The sequence below is a fragment of the Cervus elaphus genome, chromosome 33 (assembly GCF_910594005.1).
Source record: "Cervus elaphus chromosome 33, mCerEla1.1, whole genome shotgun sequence".
Classification (NCBI taxonomy): Eukaryota; Metazoa; Chordata; class Mammalia; order Artiodactyla; family Cervidae; genus Cervus; species Cervus elaphus.
In genome coordinates, this window is record NC_057847.1 from 3,932,881 (window position 1) to 3,953,460 (window position 20,580).

The 20,580-nt window shown below is 46.6% G+C and overlaps 1 pseudogene; it reads left to right on the forward strand.

Annotated features, from left to right (window-relative positions):
- Positions 1 to 507: 507 nt before the first annotated feature.
- Positions 508 to 9,984, forward strand: LOC122688718 (annotated as a pseudogene).
- Positions 9,985 to 20,580: the final 10,596 nt, after the last annotated feature.

Below are 20,580 nucleotides of genomic sequence, written 5' to 3' on the forward strand. Positions count from 1 at the left end.
TCCCTGTAACCACTCATTTTTTGGGTGTGAAAAAGTCAAATGATAAATGGAGACTAGTTCAAGATTTACGGGTAATAAATGAGGCCGTGGTTCCTTTACACCCCATGATGTCTAATCCTTATACTCTATTGTCTGAAATTCCTGAATGAGCCAAATATTTTTCAGTCATTGATTTGAAGGCCTAATCATATCCAAAGGGACGAGGGCCACAGGCCCCAGAGAAGTAAGCCTATACTAAATCATTCCTTACCTATGACTTTAAGACAATTGAGAAGATTTTTGGGCATCACAGGCTATGGCTGCATTTGGAACTGAAACTCAACAAGCCCAAACTGACAAACTGGTTTGGTCTTGAGATACTCAAAAGGCACTTAAGGCTCTTCAAACTGCCCTCTTGCAAGCTTCTGCTTTGAGCTTGCCCACAGGGTCAGAGTTAATTTGTTTGTCACTGAAAGAAGAAGTATGGCCTTGGGAGTTATGACACAACCCCAAGGGCCTCACCAGAAACATATAGGATACCTGAGTAGAAAATTAGATGCCACATTGTCTAAGAGTAATTGCTTTTATTGCTTTAATAGTGCCTAAAGCTCTTAAGTTTACAAATGGGTGAAATCTTCCTGTACTGGCTTCTCATGGTGTGAGTGGAATCTGAAACTCTAAAGTTAATATTTGGATGACAGACAGTTGGCTTCTTAAATATCAGCTGTTGTTATATAACTCAAATTTCAGCTTTTCAACAGACTTTACAGGAACTCTGGGAGGTGACCCCTGATTCAGCCTTTGAGTCAAACAAGCTGTTGTTTGAGCCAGGAACAGAGGTCCTGATAAAGAAATTGGGAATTGGGGGGTGGGCAATCTCTTCAGCCCCTCTGGGAAGGCCCTTATGAGGTAATTCTTTCTTCTCCCACAACTGTCAAGGTGCCAGGAATTAATTCGTGGGTGCACCACACTCGAATTAAAAAGTGGCATCCTGACCCTTCAGGCTAAGCTATATCATTTTTATGTCTTTATGCTTTTACTCTTCACTTTTCAGATGTTCCTGATAATCTATATGGGCCTGCTTCTGCTAACTCCCAAAGTCCTAAGCCTGCCATGTGACTCTCAAGGTAATGCCTTCCTGTCCTGGGCTCACTCCTATGCTGCATTCCACAATCGGTCTAACTGCTGGGTCTGCAGAGCACGTCCCTCCTCATCAGTGGAAGGCTTCCCATGGTGGGCATCTCCACTTCAGGGAAAGGACTTTCTCCAAGTCTGTGACTACCTTTGCCAACAACAATCATATGTGATACCTCTTTTTTTTTTTTTAAATTTTTTTATTAGTTGGAGGCTAATTACTTCACAACATTTCAGTGGGTTTTGTCATACATTGATATGAATCAGCCATAGATTTACACTTATTCCCCATCCCGATCCCCCCTCCCATCTCCCTCTCCACCCGATTCCTCTGGGTCTTCCCAGTGCACCAGGCCCGAGCACTTGTCTCATGCATCCCACCTGGGCTGGTGATCTGTTTCACCATAGATAGTATACATGCTGTTCTTTTGAAACATCCCACCCTCACCTTCTCCCACAGAGTTCAAAAGTCTGTTCTGTATTTCTGTGTCTCTTTTTCTGTTTTGCATATAGGGTTATCGTTACCATCTTTCTAAATTCCATATATATGTGTTAGTATGCTGTAATGTTCTTTATCTTTCTGGCTTACTTCACTCTGTATAAGGGGCTCCAGTTTCATCCATCTTATTAGGACTGGTTCAAATGAATTCTTTTTGACGGCTGAGTAAAATTCCATGGTGGTGATACCTCTTCTTAACCTGATCACATCTAATAATCCTAAAATGGACTGATATAACACTTTGTACCTTAACTATGGACATATTGTGACTTCTAACTTTGATTATACTTAGTCTTGGTTTAATGACTATTTTGCTGCACATAAGAAGACACATGGGTCTAGATCTGATGGTTTTTTTACCTGATGTTTATCAAATATGGGATGAGGCCATATGGCTAACTGCTGAAAAGGGGCGCCTAGTGTCTAGTGACCCTATATGCTGGGAACAAATAGAGCCATCTCTAGAAGTTAGCTGACAACTTAATTATAATGATTGGAAACAATTGGGGTTTTTGCCTCATATGAAATATGCAATATAATCATTCCTGTGTTTTCTAGCCCCAGTACAGGTCCTGCTTTGCCTGGCCAGGTACTGATTGGGACTGGATCCCTCAGTCATGCTGGCTTGCTTCAAACTGGGTCTATTGGATATGTGACTCTTACCTATGGGCGTGGCTTCACCCTAGCTGGATAGGGAGATGCACCCTAGGTCCAGCTTTTACTCATGGCTTCATATTTTCAGAGCTTCCAGAGAAGGCTGCTAATTTGCCACACCTTAGAACTCATTGGATAAGGTCTATATTTCACTGGTATGATTATTTGGCTGCAATATTCATTCCCTTCTCTGGGAACTACAGACGTCATGCTATGAGTTGATCCTCTGACTAACTTTACTCAACAAACCTTACAAGATTCTCAAAAAGCTATTTCAGCCCTTAATGCTGAACAAATACAAATTAGAAAGGTGGTTTTAGAAAACAGATTGGCCTTAGATATTTTAACAGCTGCACAAGGAGGAACTTGTGCCATTATTCATACCCAGTGTTGTACATATATACCAGATACGAGCACTAATGTTACTCACTTTACTAAACACATGAACATGATGATTCAGGCTATAGATACTCCTGAAGTCTCAGTCCCTTCACTTTGGGGGATGCTAACTAGTTCCCTATGGTGGAAAAATATCTTAATTGTAATAATTCTGATTGTTCTGTTCTTGCTGTTTGCTTCCTGCATCTGTAATTGGGTAGCTGGACTTGAAGGCTTTTAAGTTACAAATGGTTGTCCAAACTCCTACTGAGGGCCACAGCTTCCTCCAACTACTACTTGGGGCCTCTGGATCAGAGACTCTCAATATGAGAGTGTGAGGAATATGTTGCCTCACCAGTTTAGGGATGATGCCCCTTATCAGCTCAGAAGCAGTTATGGAATGAGAATGCTGCCCCTTCCCCTAAGCAACATAATTCTCCTAAAAGAAAAGGGGGGAATGAGAGGGTAACAGGTAGGAAGGCCAGAGGTCCCCAAGTGGCAGGAGGAAATAAATTGCAAGTGGCAGACATTTTTTTCCCCCTGTTCTCTGTTGATGAAACTAGTTCTGCCTAAGACTAACCTTTTTTTTCTTTTCTCAAACCTTGGACTGATAATGGCTCAACAAACCAGTATTCATGTCAATCATCTTATGACCAGGGATGAGACACCTCGTGCCATCCTGTCTCAGAAATGCGTATTACAGGAGAGGGGCCTGGTGAAACTCCCTCAGCCTTGAGGGGCCTCTCTTATCTGATCAACAGCTCACTAACAACATAAAACATCTTGCTGAAAACTAGCAAGGGGGCACTCTTTCTGTCCCCTTCTGATGTCTATGTCAGAAGCTTTCCCTATCTCTATTATACTTTAATAAAACTCTGCTGCACAAAAAGCCGCAAGTGGTCAAGCCTTGTCTCCGACCCCGGATCGAAATCCTCTCCTCTGGAGGTCGCGAATCGCAGTGTAACACATGGCTCGCAGCAGCAACCTTTCATTGAAAGCAGAACAGGCAGGATTGATTTGGGTGGAAAGTCAGTGCCCTTGGCTGGCCCACATTGGCATTCCCTGTGTTCATCCTCTTCCCCTCCCCCTTCCTGCCCTGTTGGCCCCAGTGGAACTGGCTGCCGGGAGCATGGGAGGACCTGGTATGACACGTAGGGTAGATACCACGGGGTGGATTCAGACACTGTTGAGCGCCTTTTGTTGGGGTAACTTTGAGGCTCCATCTGTGGATAAATGTGGAAAGATTTGCTTCATGAATTTAATAATCATGTCAGAGTCATTTTTTCTGTGTAGCCAAAACTGTCTGCATCCATAGCTTATTATAACATATAGGTATCAGGAGGCAGGCCCTCTTATATTTGTGACAACCTCATAAATATTGTTGATGGATGGCAGCTTGACTGAAAAATTCTCCCCACCATGGTAAATAGTCCTTCCCAGACAAGCATGAGACAGCAGGGGGAGAGTGGGCCTCAAGCACTTCCTCCTGAGGAGGGGCCCACTGTGGCTGGAGGGGAGGATGCTGCCTGGGGCAGGAGGTGGGAGCCAGGTGGAGATGGAGGGGCCAGGCTGTGCCAATGCTGAACCACAGCAGCTGGAAGGCTCATGGTGTGTTCTGGACGGAGGGGCCCAGGATTACCTGGAGGCTTTCGGCACCTTCTCCAGCATCATCCCTTCCTCTAGGACACCTTGGCAGTGCCAGGCTATGATCCTCTTCATCTTGCAGAGGACCCAGGTCTAGAAGATGTCATGTGTCAGTCTCTGGTGACCCAGGTGGGAGTTAGCTAGGGTTCAATCAGCGCCTTGGGTCTTGGCGTTGTCTGAGAATTTGCCTGGGAGGTGGGGAGCCTGGCTGCAGCGTGCGGGGACACTGAGCTGCACCGTGGGCCGTCTGTTGCCTGAAAGTGGGGCCATGAGGCTGAGCCACAGCCATGAGTTTTTGCAGCTGTGATCGCCTGCACTTTCCTCCTGAAGTTGCTGGAGGAATAAAGGAGGTGATTGACGCACACTTAGAGTGTAAGTGTGAATAGGAGCAGCTCGCTGTGGTCACCAGCTGCTGCTTATCTGCTGTCGGTGGCTAGTGAGCAGACCCTACTATGTTATGTGCTGTCCTTTGGGCCTTGCAGATGTCCTGGAGCATCTGGCTCATTCACTCCATCCTCTGGGCCCATCCTTTCCTCTCTGACTGTCATCAGGTGTCCTGACAACTCTGTGAGGGCTTTTTTTGTGGTGGGCACTGATGGTGAATGGGATGGGCTGGAGTTTCACATATGAGTTCATCAAATTTCACCGGTACCTGTGAAATGGGCTCTTTTATGTTTTTCCCACGTGAATAACCTGAGGATCAGAGAGATAAGTAGCTTGTCAAAGTCACAGAATTTGAGTGTGTGTCCTAGTTTTCCTCAAAGGCTCTGTACTTACAGCATTTTCTTCTGCTGTACCATGCTGGACTGTATGGCCTTCTCTGTGCACAACGTGAGTTAGGACCTTTTTCAATTGATGTGACCTGAGGTCCCATTTTTATGTGCCTGTCCAGGTAATATACAAGCTTCTGGAATGTTGGATGTGGAATGAAAGACAAAGCTCAGTTCAGTTCAGTCACTCAGTCGTGTCTCACTCTTTGCGACCCCATGAATCGCAGCACATCAGGCCTCCCTGTCCATCACCAACTCCCGGAGCTTACTCAAACTCATGCCCATCGAGTCGGTGATGCCATACAGCCATCTCATCCTCTGTCATCCCGTTCTCCTCCTGCCCCCAATCCCTCCCGGCATCAGGGTCTTTTCCAATGAGTCAACTCTTCGCATGAGGTGGCCAAAGTATTGGAGTTTCAGCTTCAGCATCAGTCCTTCCAATGAACACCCAGGACTGATTTCCTTTAGGAGGGACTGGTTGGATCTCCTTGCAGTCCAAGGGACTCTCAAGAGTCTTCTCCAACACCACAGTTCAAAAGCATCAGTTTTTCGGTGCTCAACTTTCTTCACAGTCCAACTCTCACATCCATACATGACCACTGGAAAAACCATAGCCTTGACTAGATGGACCTTTGTTGGCAAAGTAATGTCTCTGCTTTTTAATATGCTATCTAGGTTGGTCATAACTTTCCTTCCAAGGAGTAAGCGTTTTTTAATTTCATGGCTGCAGTCACCATCTGCAGTGATTTTGGAGCCCCCAAAAATAAAGTCTGACACTGTTTCCACTGTATCCCCATCTATTTCCCATGAGGTGATGGGACCAGATACCATGATCTTAGTTCTCTGAATGTTAAGCTTTAAGCCAACTTTTTTACTTGGGCTTTTTAGTTCCTCTTCACTTTCTGCTATAAGGTTGGTGTCATCTGCATACCTGAGGTTATTGATATTTCTCCTGGCAATCTTGATTCCAGCTTGTGCTTCATCCAGCCCAGCATTTCTCATGATGTACTCTGCATATGAGTTAAATAAGCAGGGTGACAATATACAGTTAGGGGCACACAATAAACACACCACGCTGTTTTGGGTGATAGAAACCGATTTTCAGGATCTCCAAGGGGCATGCCCTGGCGTTTCTGGCTCATATTTGCCTGGAGGGAATGAGTCCTGGTGATTATGAGAAAAGAAAGTGACTTTGGCCGCATCCTCCTGGGCTGTCCTTTCTATGTTAGTAGAGCCCAGCAGCTTTCCAGGAAGATGGAGTAGATTGACATTCTCGGGCTTGGGGACACACGTGCACCCACATTAGCCTGGGCAGTGTTGGCAAGCATCTGAGGGTGGCAATGGCCTGTGGGGTGCTCTCTCACTCACTGCCCAGTGAGGGGACACCAAATCCCACCGTCTTCTCCAAGGGAAGGCTTGGGTCCTCCGGTGGAAGGTGGCTTGGCTCTCTTTCACACCCCTCTTCAGACCTTGGTACCTTTAAGACCTCTCTTTCCTGTCCAACCCTCTTTGCCTTGCAGCAAAGACATTTACCTCTGTCTTCAAGATGGATTCTAGACCTAGCTGCACCCGCTTCCCTACCACTGGCCTGGGCCTGGGCACCGGGTTCTGCTTGGGTCCTGCTATGCCTCCCTCCTGTCTGCGGGGAGCCTTGGACTCTCTGACACTCCCTGCCCTCCAGGGACTCCCTAAGGCTCCTCTGGATGCACTCTTGGTTGTTTGCCCCGTCTCCTGCTGCCACCCTGGCCCTTCTGGGTCCTTCACATGCAGGCGCACCCCTCCTTCTTGGGGTCACTGCTCCCCTCCCCACCCACCTGCTAGGATGGCCTTCACACTCTCACACTCCTGCTCAGCCCTCCACTCAATGTCACCTTGCCAAAGCCCTCACTGCACGTTCCTGCACTGTTTTTTTACCACCAGGCAGAAGATGATTCACTTGCTTGTTTACCATCTGTCTTTCCAGTGAGCCTGACTGCACCCTGTGAAGTTCCTCCCACCTGGGCAGCTGGGGACCTGGCTTGTGCTGGGGATGCTGTTGGAGGAGCACAGACAAGGAACTCAGGAGAAGAGACAGTTAACCCAGGAGACCCTGAAAAAGCACATCTTTCATGAGGGCTAAGTCTTTGGTTCTGTGCCCTGCACTGGATGGAGAGATGAACACACAGGAAGTGGGACAGCTCATCAGCTTGGGGTAACCCTACTGTTTACTGGGAGCCCACTCTGGGTTGGTCCTTCACAGGCCCTGGACATTCACCATCTTTCCAAGGGATCAGAGAGCCATAGGTCCTCCTGGGCACCTCCTCACCACCCCACTCTCCCCTTGGTTAGGCCCTGGTGGAGGGGTGTACAGCACAGTTCAGGCAACATCCTGCACTCCCAGCCTTACCTCCTGCTGGCTGGGGCCTCCTGGCATCTCATTTATTTACTCAGTAAATGCTGAGGGCCAGCAGCTGGGCACACACATATGGAAAAGATCCACTGTTGTCAGGAAGGAGGAACAGGAATTGGTAGGACAATGAGAAGGAGGAGAACAAAGTCAGGAAGGGAGCTGTTCCCTCCCCACTGTTTGACACTGGGCCCCAACTCCAAGCCAAAGTTTCTGTGAAAACATATGTCTTGCATGTGAGTGAGCTCATCCTTGCCCCAAGACAATTGCATGAAGGCAGAATCAGTGCACATCTTATTGCAGAAAAAGTCCTGGGAAGCAGGTTGTTGGGATGAAGCTTAGTTAGTGTTCAAGTTAGCTATATGGCTGCATAACAAATATCCCCAAAATGTAACTTAACAACAATCAGCTGATTATTATCAGTGATGGTTCTGGGAGTTGAATGGGCTCAATGGGTCTCACTCTCAGAGTCCCTCATGTGTTTGCAGTCAGATGGTGTATGGCCACCTTTACAAGTGTACTTGAGTTTGATTAAACTCAAGTCTAGATATGTCTTTGCAGGTATTTTTTATTTATTAAAATTGTGTATTTATTTATTTGGCAGTGTCAGGTCTTGGTTCTGGCATGAGGATCTTTCACTGCAGTGCACGGACTCTAGTTGTGGTATACAGGCTCGGTACTTGTGGCCTGGCATAAGGGCTCCAGAGTGCGCAGTCTCAGTAGTTTCAGGGTATGTAGGCTTATTGCTCTGCAGCATTTAGAATCTTAGTTCTGTGACTAAGGATAGAACCCATGCACCCTGCATTGCAAGGGAAATTCTTAACTACTGGACCACCAGGGAAGTCCCTGCAGATATTTTTCAGATGTGACTGGCATTTAAATCAGTAGACATCAGCAGAATCCTCCATAATGTGGGTAGGCCTTATCTAATCAGTTGAAGGCCTTAAGAGCAAATACTGTAAGGTTGCCTGGGAAGGAAGGAATTCTACCTCCAGACTGTCATTGGATTCAAGATTGCAATGACAACTCTCTCCTGCAGAATTTGGGCTTGCTAACTCTCACTGTCTTATAACCAATTTCTAAAAAAGAAATCTCTTTCTGTATATATACATATATATTATGTATATATATACACACACACATTCATATTCTGGAAAACCCTAATACATGGTGTCTCTTTCTTTGACAGAATAACAGCACACTCACACATACTATCACACACATGAACAATATTGCTCATACTCACAAATCTCACAGTATATACACTCTGTATCTCTCACGCATGCACATATGGACATATACGTGCACACACACACACTCCCCCATCCTCCCCAAGAACAAGTGTCTGCCTAACTCTCTGTCTCCTCATGTGTAAGGCACAGCCTGTTATCATCTTTTATTTTCCCCCACACTTTCTAGAATGAGTATTCTCCAGTGTACAGAAATATAAAAGGAAGATTACAATGAATGTCGCCTACCACCTGGCTTCAACAATTATTAACATGTCACATCTGCCAATGATACTAATTATTATTTTTGCCAGAGCATTTGAAAGTTTATTTCTAATCCCCCCTGAAATTTCCCTCTTTTCTTTCCCTTTTTCTCACACCATTATAGATTCAGATTTTAATTTATTTTCTGTTTCATAATAAATTATGTACACATTAATTTATATTATATAATTTATATATAAATTATAATAACTATTTTGTGTAATTCTCACATTACACCATATCTGTCTAACAGAAGCCCCTTCAGGGTGTCTTCTGAGTCCTTTTGACCCATGCATTTCCTTGGTTTGGGCCTAACAAAATGTCCTGGGGTCATCTTGTCTTTTCCCTGGCTTGGCCTTAGAACTGCTCATTTCTTCATGGAGCCCTGGTCTTTTCTGGCGAGGGGATTTTAGAAACCAAGAATTGCACTTCAAGTGTGATCATTCCTACTGGTGTGTCAGTTTCGAGGTCCTTTCAGAGGATAGAGGTAAATCGTGAATTCTTATTAATATTTTAAATTCCAATTTCAGAAGGCAAGAAGGAGGTGCTTGGGTGTGGCAGAACTGGCGAAGCGGAGGAAGAGGGAGCAGAATGTCTGCAGAAGTCCCCGAGGCAGCCTCCGCGGAGGAGCAGAAGGAAATGGAAGATAAAGTGACTAGTCCAGAGAAAGCTGAAGAAGCAAAATTAAAAGCAAGGTACCCTCATCTGGGACAAAAGCCTGGAGGTTCCGATTTTTTAAGGAAATGATTGCAGAAAGGGCAAAAATATTTTGATTCTGGGGATTACAACATGGCTAAAGCAAAAATGAAGAACAAGCAACTTCCTACTGCAACCCCGGATAAGACAGAGGTCACTGGTGACCGCATTCCCACTCCATAGGACCTTCCTCAATGGAAACCATCTCTTGTTGCTAGCAAACTGGCTGGCTGATTAAAAAGAGCTGAACTGCATGGATCTTCTAATTCCCATTATTTCTCCTTAATATGTTACTCCTCTTCTTTTTATTTCCTTTTACTCCCTATGTCATTTGAGAGTGATGGCTTTGCAGATAGCGGTAGTGTGTGCTGCTATTGTAAGGGAATATACATGTGCAGAGTTTTTTATTAGTTTAACAGTGCACTGATGAAAAGAACATGTTAGAGCAACATAAAGTAATCTACTTGAAAATAACTGTATATATTACCTAACTCCTAGTGTAGGGCTGGATCCAACAAGTAACAAACAAGTTTTGCAGTTTTAATGTTGGCTTTCTTTAGTTCATCTTAATTATAGCTTTGTCTGTTACTCTTATTTAATATAACCTCTACTGTTGATTTCTTCTGGATTTTCCTTTTGGGTTTTGTAAAACAGAAATTTAAGACCACAGGTTAGAAGAAAGGTCACATATTTCAAACACAAATAAATGGGGCTCCAAAAGATTTGTATCCTGTGCTTGAACTTGAACGGCCTTAAATCTGTTTCAGCTTTAACAATAGAATTTTACTTGGGCAATATTTGCCCATTCCGGTGTAACTTACATGACTTTATTGCTTAACAGCTGCTGTTGAAGCTAGTATTCTTATTCAGTTCTATAGTGTTCAGAATACCTTCTGTCATTGAAGATGTGAATGAAGTGTGCATGTGCATCAACTGTTGAATTCACTTTTGTGCCATTTTTGTAAACACAATAGTTTTGCACAACCTCTCACAACTGTCTATATTACTTTCACATATTAAAGAGTAGATAATGTGCCAACCAGAAGCACAAGAGTTCCTACAAAAAACTCTTTATGTCATTAGAGCTTTTGTATAGTAAGAGTAGTTTATAGTCTTGGGGTTATAGAATACCAAACTGAAATCTTTGCTCAGACTGCCATAGACTTAAGCTTTTTCATTTGTTAGTAGTACCCATGACATTCAGTGGCCTTGTGCAAATATGATATGTTGCTTAGGCATATCTTTTGTCCTATGCAGAACATTTCATTTTGACTTTTATGAAAATTGCTATTCATATAATTTATATAAACATTTTTAATGTAGAAACTTTTTACTTCCACAGTCAATTTGGGGGTCACTAGAATAAAATACTTTGCCTCTTGTGAAAAAAAATTCCAATTTCACATGACAGGTTTTTTATTTGACCTTCTATTTTTTTTTTTTTTACCTTGCATCTCATGTCTTTTATAGTGAAAGACTTGATTTCTAACTCCATTAACACAAATGTCTCCCTCAGTTTTAAACTTGGTCTTGGCTTCTACCCACAGCCCTTTATCACCTGCCCATCGCCTGCTCGTCCTGCCAACAGGGCCCCTTGGTAAGCCTGGCTTTGTGGAGACACCATGTCCCCAGAACCCAGTAGCCTTGCTGCCTTCAACAGTCGAGCCCAGGGGTATTGTGCTGCTCACTGTGGGAGAAGGGGTGAGGCTGGAAATGGGAGGGGTGGGTAGAAGTAGACACATGGAGAGCTTGTAAGGTTCCAGTCGCCGATACTCTCCTGTCCCAGGCACTAGCTGTGGTTCTGAGCTGCACTCTGCTGTGGCTGCAGACATGTAAGGTCCTCATCTACTTCATGCTTAAGCTATTAGAAGGGGTAATTAGCTTTTATAGTTCTTCAGAAACTCATGTTCCTTTCTGTGTTGATGTCTTGAAAAGCCCACAGGACGGTCATAGCCTCAGAGTAGCAAGGCCAGTGTGCAGTGGGGAGGATGGCCATCTTGGGGGGCTGTTTCTCGGAAACAAGAATGGTTTCTGTTCTTCCTATGACCAGTTGACAAGGCTCTATGACCCCCTCATGTGGGTTCATTCATGTATTCTTCATTTGAGATGCACCCAGGATGCAATGTTCCTGACTGGGAGCCCACTTGCTCACCTCACTGTGTGTGCGCTCACGCGCTGGGTGTCCATGGACCACAGGGGTGGGGGTGAGGAGGCCCACATAGTCAGCCGGTGAAGCGAGGGCACAGTAAGTGGGGTAGAGAGAAGTGCCTGGGCTGCAGGGGCACAGGGGCAGGCATCTGGGTGGTTCGAAGGCCAGGAACGCTTTGTAGAGTGGCTCCAGCATGGGCAGGAACTGCCCAGAGAGGCAGAGGGGTTGCTGGTGGGGGGAATCCAGAGTAGTGCTCGGGAAAGGGAGGTGTGTATTCTCTGCAGGAAGGGAGCTGCCTGGGCTGCTGGTGTGCTGCTGAGATGGAGCCACAGGAAGTGGCCTTGGGGCTCGGTGGCCCGCCCACCCCACATCCTAGTGTTTAAAAATCCTCCAGAGTGAGGAGCAACATGGGTGTGTGAAGCTGGCCTAATTCAGGCGAGGAGCTGAGCATGTGGTCCTCCGCAGGTGTTCAGTGTGACAGCTGGGCGTTACTGAGGCTGCCAGTGTTCTTCACCTGAGCTGGCAGTTGCTGGTCACGAGGCCCAGCTGGGGGAGGCAGCCATGGAGCTGGATTGTCCAGTCCTACCCTGAGCATGGTTGCCAGCCTGGTTTCTGTGGCCGACCCCAGCCAAGAGCTCTCTGCTTCCTGGGGCAGAACACGCTGACCTCCAGACACTGGGCTCTGGGGTGTTTGTCAGGTGGTGCCGTCAGCAACACCCACAGATTTTTCTCTGATGAGTCATCCTCCTCCCCAGTGAAGTCCTGAGTGCAGGTTAAACCCTGACAGGTCATAGGGAAATTGTCCTGCAGCCATATAGTTGCTCATGGGAAGTGACATTTGTACAAGGACATGCACTGTGATAATGTCAGTAGATGCAATATGCTTGAGCACCTCACTGTCCATCAACAAGGTACTGATTATGATATGTTCAGGCATGGAATATGATGCAGCTAACTAAGAGTGAGGAAGCTCCCTAACTGCTGATGAGCATTGGTTTCCAAAGTAGGAAGTGTGAGATGAGGAGAGAATGAGAGCTGTGTGTCTCTGTGGAGTGAAGTCTGGGCAGATGGAGTGCGGCCTGTGTTTGGAGGGGGGCCCAGGACATTCAATTCAGGATGGGGGTGCATTTTCTATGTAAGGCCTTTTGTATCTTTTAAACTTCTCCATACTGACATTAAAAATATATAACTTCTTAAACATTAAATCTTGGGATTCCAGGACAGGAAGATACCCCAGAGAAGGAAATGGCAACCCACTCAAATATTCTTGCCTAGAGAGTCCCATGGACAGAGGAGGCTGGCAGGATACAGTCCACCATGTCACAAGAGATGGACTTGACTTAGTGACTAAACCACCACCAAACATTAATCTGACATATTAAAAAGAATTTTTAAAAATTGCTGGAGAGAAAATGGTCTGGTTGATGGTAGTATGTTTCCTTTGGGGAATCTTGTATCACTCCCTCTGTCCATGAGGAGCGGTGGGAATTTCTGAGGCCACTGCTGGCCTCAGGCCATGTGGGGACTTGTGGTCACCACCCTGGGACTTGATGATGAACTCATGTCATGGAGAAACTGCTCTCCGCCCCAGTCAGGTTTTGCTCTGTAACATGCACTGACAACACCTCTGTGTTTTTGCAGCCACCAGCATGTATTTCTTGCTCTCAGGTCTGTGGGTTGGCTAGGATGGCTAAGCTCCAAGACTGGGAGGCAGCAGAGGTGCAAAGTCCTGGCAGAAGTGCACTTGAGTGCCTGACCATGTCAACACGGGTTTTGCATCTGCTGGAACCCCATCTGTCAAAGAAATGGACCAGTCAAGAGGTGGAGCAGCATAATGCACTGAATGTGGGTCTGAGGGATGGAGCCCAGAGGCCCGTAGCATCTATAGCATGCTCGCTTCCACACGTAATTCATGTTCCCTCCCAAGCATCTGCAGGGCACATAGTAGGTTTAAGGACAAGTCTTTCTTTGTCCTTCTTATCTTCCCCAAAATTTCTTAGTCAAAGTTGGATGAGTCACTGATAAGACACCCTCCTCCACTTGACAGAAAACAAGGAACAGGGGTGGAAACAACCAGAATGAAAAGGCAAAAATGGTTCAGCACATGAAAAGATTAGTCCAGTGACTGGAAGGTTGATTCAGCGGCAGACAGAAGTCCAAGGCTAGAATCTGGCCCCCGTTTCTATGGAAATCCGACTGAATGCCTCAGACAGCAGTGGAGGAGCAGGGCTGGGCGGATCTGAACTGCACATGGAGGCAGACCTCCGAGGACCCCAGAACTCCCGCAAGCTGGTGAGGGCACTGGAGTGATGCGGTGTCTCCCATAGCAGCTCACCAAGTTCACTGCTGGTACAGGAGCCCCCTGGGTGACTCCACAGTTTGCTGGGGGCCACACTTGCTCCCCACAGCTTCTGGTGGTGATAGAGCGCTGGTGCCTGACTGGCCCTTATAAGCAGTGTCTGTGAAAGTCCGAGTGGCCAATTCTTGGTGTGTGGTACTGATATCGTGTCAGCTTACCTCTACCTAGGAAGAGGCCAGGGAAGGGCGCTGGCAAAAGATGATGAACACAACTAGACAAACATCATGTCCGCAAAAAGGTGATCTGTGAAACTGAGGAAGGCGCAGTCATCCAGGGAGGAGGCCAGCACACAGGGATGCTGAGCAGAACAGAGGGTCCCTTCCTGGAAAGCCTTGGTGCAGCCACCTCACACAGCGAGCTTGGGCCAGGGCCAGGTCATCTCGGGCACTGGTCTGCTTGGGGGTAATTGGAGCTGACTGGGGAGGGTCTTCCCAGGTGGAGAGTCATGAAGGGTCAGGGTGACTGCATGTGAGTGCTGGAGGCCTGGGTCAGGAAGCCCCACAAGTGCAGGCTCTCTTGCTCCTTGAGCAGGTCTTCGGGGGTGTCCCTTACAAAAGAGCATGTGATATCCATGACCGAGCTTTATGGGGACTCCACCCATAATGCATATAGATTCCGGGCTAACTGTAGTGACATTTTGTGGATGACAGATTCACAATCCAGAGTTAGCCCTGTTAAAACTATAAAACCATTAAAGCACAAACCTGTTAGCCAGATGGATCTGACTCGGTTACTCTGGGAGGGCCATCCTGTCTGAGATATAATTTGAGGCTTGGTATAAGGAGGGAGCAACTCTTTCAAGCATTGCTTCCATTGGCACCTCTAAATGTAGAGGGTGGTGAGCTCTGGGCCAGCATCCATGCCTGGTAGTCACCCTGTTTTGTTCCAGCACATTACCTGAGACAGGGTTAGGCCAGAGGGATCTCCTGGCATCCCTGTTACCCAGGCTGCCCATGGCCATGGAAGGAGCCAGCCCAGGGGAACGTCTGGATTGGGCTCGTGTGCAGGAGCCCTCCTTCAGGGAGTGAACACCAAGGGCTGAGTGCTGCTGCTTTGGGGCAAGAGGTTCCTTCCCTCTTCATTTAGGGCAGGGCAGAGATTGCTAGATTCCAGGGTTGGGGTTTGGGTTTCATTTCCTAGTGTGATTGGCATCCACTGGATGGAGAAACTTTTTCCCGTGTTCTGAGACCCACAGATTCTGCTGTTTGTCCTGAAGCTATAATAATCCTGCAAAATTTGTGATGAGTTTGGTTTAATTAGCCAGGCTTTATAATCCAGGGCTTCCCTGATAGCTCAGTTGGCAAAGAATCTGCATGCAATGTAGGAGACGCCAGTTCAATTTCTGGATTGGGAAGAAGGGATAGGCTACCCACTCCAGGATTCTGGCCTAGAGAATTCCATGGACTGTATAGTCCATGGGGTTGCAAAGAGTCAGCCAAGACTGAATGACTTTCACTTATAACCCAAATAGTGAGGCAAAGCTGGTGGCCTTAGCCTGGCTTTGTTAGTGAGGCAGAGCTGGTAGACTTAGCCTGCTTTGTTAGTGAGGCAGAGCTGGTGGCCTTAGCCTGCTTTGTGGCTGGCGCTAGGCCACTGTGTGGGCCAAGGAAATCTGTATAATCGTGGTCTCTAAGCGAGTCAGTAGGGTTTGTCCCCTTGGCTTTCTATGATAAGGGGATCGTATCGTGTAATCCAAGTTCAGGTGGGTTGCCAGCTCATAGAAGATGGTAAGACAACAGAAAAATCATGATGTAAGGGGAGCATTCATCTGGTGAGCAAATATAAATGACATCCTCTCTGATGTCAAAGAGGTGGAATTCCTGTAAATAATAGTGGAGAAGTCTTTGTAGGAGACTGGGTATTGGTTGGGAGTTTGGAGACCTGAGGCCCACACGTTGAGCAGGATTAGAGTCTGGGGTAAGGTTTCTGTCCATCTGAGGGATGACCTATTGTCTGAAAGCGTGAGGAGCACATGTTTGAGGAGGACACTGCGTTTCTGTAAGTTCAGCTGCTTGGGACTGTTCAGCCAGGTGGAAATTTCACAAGATTCCGCGATCTAGAGCCTCTGGCTGAGCAACTTGGTGAAAAGGTACATTAATGTGAATCTATCATGCCTGGGGTTCAAAGAGGGTGAGCACATACCTGATTAAGAACGTGACTTGGTGTAGCCCGCAGAAGTCCAGGCAAGATGTCTCTGACCGTGGGCGCACACCTTCTAGTTCCAGCAGAGGGCAGCAGCGGCCCAACAACGCCAATTTGAAATCGTGATTGTCACCCTGAGACACGTATCCCCACATGGCAGCCTTCCAGAGCCTTGTTTGGTGGTGGGGAGTTGTGCTTGAAGCCCAGTAGGCTCTGAGATTTGTCACGGAAGTGGCCGCTCTCTGGGTGGACATTTCATCCAGAGCCCCATGCACAGCTCCATGGAACTGTGCTTAGCTAGACTCTAAGAGGAGTAGTCAGGTGTCACCAGTGATTCAGCTCAGCCGTCTGGGCCAGAGGGACTAAGGCCAGGGTCTGCTGTGTGGCTGACTGGCTCATCATAAAGCAGTTAGCCGAGTTCTGGTGGAAAGAAGCTAATTTTTGTGTCATGGCATAAATGACCTAAGTTGAATGGGTAGGTGTGGAGAGGTGTTTCCTCTAATACATGCCATATCTGTTATAAAGTGCTGGAGCCTTGATAGTGAGGAGCTTACATTTTTTAACAAGAGGAATTTTACAGCCTGCTGATGACTCTGTGCCCAGAAGCTTGACAAAGTGGTGGGCTTTGGATCTTATGGCAGCAATGGTTCATCTTCTCTGCTGTAAATGTTGTGTAATTAGGTACAAGCCTTCTCAGGTGGCATCCTAAGGGGGCACCTATAGTATAATGTTGTCTATATGATGCCAAAAGGAGGACTGGGTTATTCTGAGTGAATTCAGATCAAGAAAACCATGGGCACCCAGTAAGGTATGGTGGACACCCTTGAAATTGAAGGCAATTTGAGGCTGTGAGTCTTCAGTTATCAGGACCAAGTAGACCATGTTGGTTACATCTAGGGCAGCAAAGTTGGAGCCTAGAATCTTCTGGACAACATCTACTATTTCCAAGATGCTGGGCATGAGGAACTTAATGGTGGGAACTTGTGCATTTAAGTATCAATTATCAATTATTAATCTCCTTCACTGATGGTCAGTTTTGACTCTAGCAAGATAGGCTATTACAGGGTGAGATGGTGGCCTTATGACCTAATATCAAACATCCCTAATGATGGGCCAAGGTCGTCTGCACCTTATTTTAGCCTATATTGTGAAGTATTTACTGTTTGTACTGGAGGAGGCAGTTGGAAAGGCTCCTGTTTGGCAGCTCCTATGAGGAAGTCCAGGGATTTAGGTTTATTCCGAGTACATCTCTGGGTGAGTTAATAGGAAAAGAGAGCCAGAGGTGGTTACCACGACTGGAAACTCTTTTAGAGATATGGTGCCGATAGAAACACCCAGCTTCATTGGCACTCCCTTTCCAGTTTTACCTGCTATGCCTTCTAGGCTGTATGAGGTTCTCTTGGGGGGATTTAGAGTCACTATGAAATCATCGTGACTGAGCCAGAAGAGTCTGGTTATGGCCTTTGTCCCAGTGGGCCACCAGAATTCTGAATGAGTGACCATCCCTGGCATTCCCAGGCGAATGCTCTGGGGGGCTGCAGATTGGAAAGTGCGTGCAGCAGAGGGGCCTGCACGACTTTCTGAAGGCTTATAATACATGCCTTTTAAGGCATCTGGGCCTTTGAGACTGGAGTATGGGGTGAGGCAGTGGCTTATTTTAAGGATAGGAGCTTGCACCAGGTCAGCCCAGATATAAGAGTGTTGGGGATCCCGATTGGCACAGGTGCCAGCATAAGGCCCTCCACCGTTCAGAACCACCCCAGGTGCTTCCTCCTGACCGTGTTGACATGAGGGCTCCAGGACCAGGAGCCAAGAGCCTGCTCTGTGAGGTGGGTTGTGTGGCCTGGCCCCTGAGGACTGTCCTTGGGGTTGTGAGCTGCTTTGAAGCTGTAAAACCTGGGGGTCTGGATGAACGGTTCCTTCTCTGGAGGCCATTGTGTTAGACCCTCCAAGGCCTCCTGAATAATATGGGAGGTCTTCATGAGGCATCCTCCTGTTTGTGATGACAGTGTTAGATTAAATTTCCTTAAGTGGAACACAGGCTGCTGGAGGACAAGCTGAGATTCAACAATAGGGCAGCAGAGGAAGTGCAGTAGGAAGCTGTTACTTGCAGTCCTGGAGGGTGTTTGTAGCAGGCCTGGGCTGGGAGTGGGCCCACAGGGAGGTCCAGGCAGAGTGCAGGCAGAGAGTGAGATTGGGCCTCAGGCTCATGCCTTTGTCCGAGTCTGTGGCAGTGTGTTTTGTTGTTTCTGGGCCAAGTCTGGATTGCTCAGTCTGACCCACAGTGGAGTTTTAGTAAAGCTCTATTGGGTCTTATCCCAAGGGGCCAACGAAAGAAAGCCCTGGGAGGTGGGGGAGACTGCTGATCCAAGGGTCATTGCGGTGATCTTGGGTGACCTTGGTCTGCAGTGACTTGAAGCAGGATCTCAGGACTCCAACCAGAGACTGAAGCCAGGCTTCTCCAGCAGGCGCACTGAATCCTAGCCACTAGACCATGAGGGCCAGTGGCCAGTGACAAGGCCCTGGCTTGTCTGTTCACAGAAATGGACTTCAACAAAGAAACGGAAAGTAGTGAAACAAGTAAAAGTGGTTATTACGAGGAAAAGAGCACATGGGAATAGGCATACGTGGGCAGGCTCAGAGAGAGAGAGGTACCCTTGCAGTAGTTTAAATCACTTATATGGGGCATTTCTTCCAGGTTTCCTCTGGCCAGTCATCTTGCTTTCTCTGCCTTGTTCTGAGCCCATATGTGGTTTATCTCAGGGTTCTCCAATGTGTGCACACATCTCTTAGCCAAGATGAACCTTGGTAAGAGGCCTAGGTAAGACTGACACCACCTGCTAAGTGGCGGTGCATCCTGCATGTTTGATCCCAGAGGACACTTTCTGTACCTGTGTAATCACGAAGATCTCCTTGAACTTGAGAAATAAATATGTGGTCTCTTCATATCTTACCAGGGCAGGACTCAGCTCCTTCTTGTTCTTGCCATTATTTCCATCTTTGAGTGTCTGTCCACAGGGGACAGACTTCACCTGCTCAGTCTGGGACCCATCTGTCTCGTTGGCCCAGGACTTCGGGGAAGTCCTGCAAGTAACTTATATTTACTTGTGACCCTGTGGGCTGGTGTCTGGGACAAGTGCTTATGTGAGAGGCTAAGCCAATTTAGGTGTGACCTAAATCAAATCTCTTATGATTATACAGTGGAAGGGACTAGATCTGATAGACAGAGTGCCTGATGAACTATGGATGGAGGTTCATGGTATTATATAGGAGACAGGGATCAAGACCATCCCCAAGAAAAAGAAAAGCAAAAAAGCAAAATGGCTGTCTGAGGAGGCTTTACAAATAGCTGTGAAAAGAAGAGAAGTGAAAAGCAAAGGAGAAAAGGAAAGATATACGCATTTGAATGCAGAGTTCCAAAGAATAGCAAGGAGAGATAAGAAAGTCTTCCCCAGCGATCAATGCAAAGAAATAGAAAACAATAGAATGGGAAAGACTAGAGATCTCTTAAAAAAAAAATTAGAGATACCAAGGGAACATTTCATGCAAAGATGGGTTTGATAAAGAAGAACAATTGTATGGGTCTAACAGAAGCAGAAGATATTTAAGAAGAGGTGGCAAGAATACACAGAAGAGCTATACAAAAAAGATCTTCATGATCCAGATAATCACAATGGTGTGATCACTCACCTAGAGCCAGACATCCTGGAATTCGAAGTCAAATGGGCCTTAGGAAGCATCACTATGAACAAAGTCACCTAGTGGAGGTGATGGAATTCCAGTTGAGCTATTTCAAATCCTAAAAGATGATGATGTGAAAGTGCAGCCCTCAATATGCCAGCAAATTTGGAAAACTCAGCAGTGGCCACAGGACTGGAAAAGGTCAGCTTTCATTCCAATCCCAAAGAAAGGCAATCCTAAAGAATGCTCAAACTACTGCACAATTGCACTCATCTTACACGCTAGTAAGGCTCAAAATTCTCCAAGACAGGCTTCAACAGTACTTGAGCAGTGAACTTCCAGATGTTCAAGCTGGATTTAGAAAAAGCAGAAGAACCAGAGATCAAATTGCCAACACTTGCTGGATCATCAAAAAAGTAAGAGAGTTCCAGAAAAACATCTATTTCTGCTTTATTGACTATGCCAATGCCTTTGACTGTGTGGATCACAATAAACTGTGGAAAATTCTGAAAGAGATGGGAATACCAGACCACCTGACCTGCCTCTTGAGAAATCTGTATGCAGGTCAGGAAGCAACAGTTAGAACTGGACAGGGAACAACAGACTGGTTCCAAAT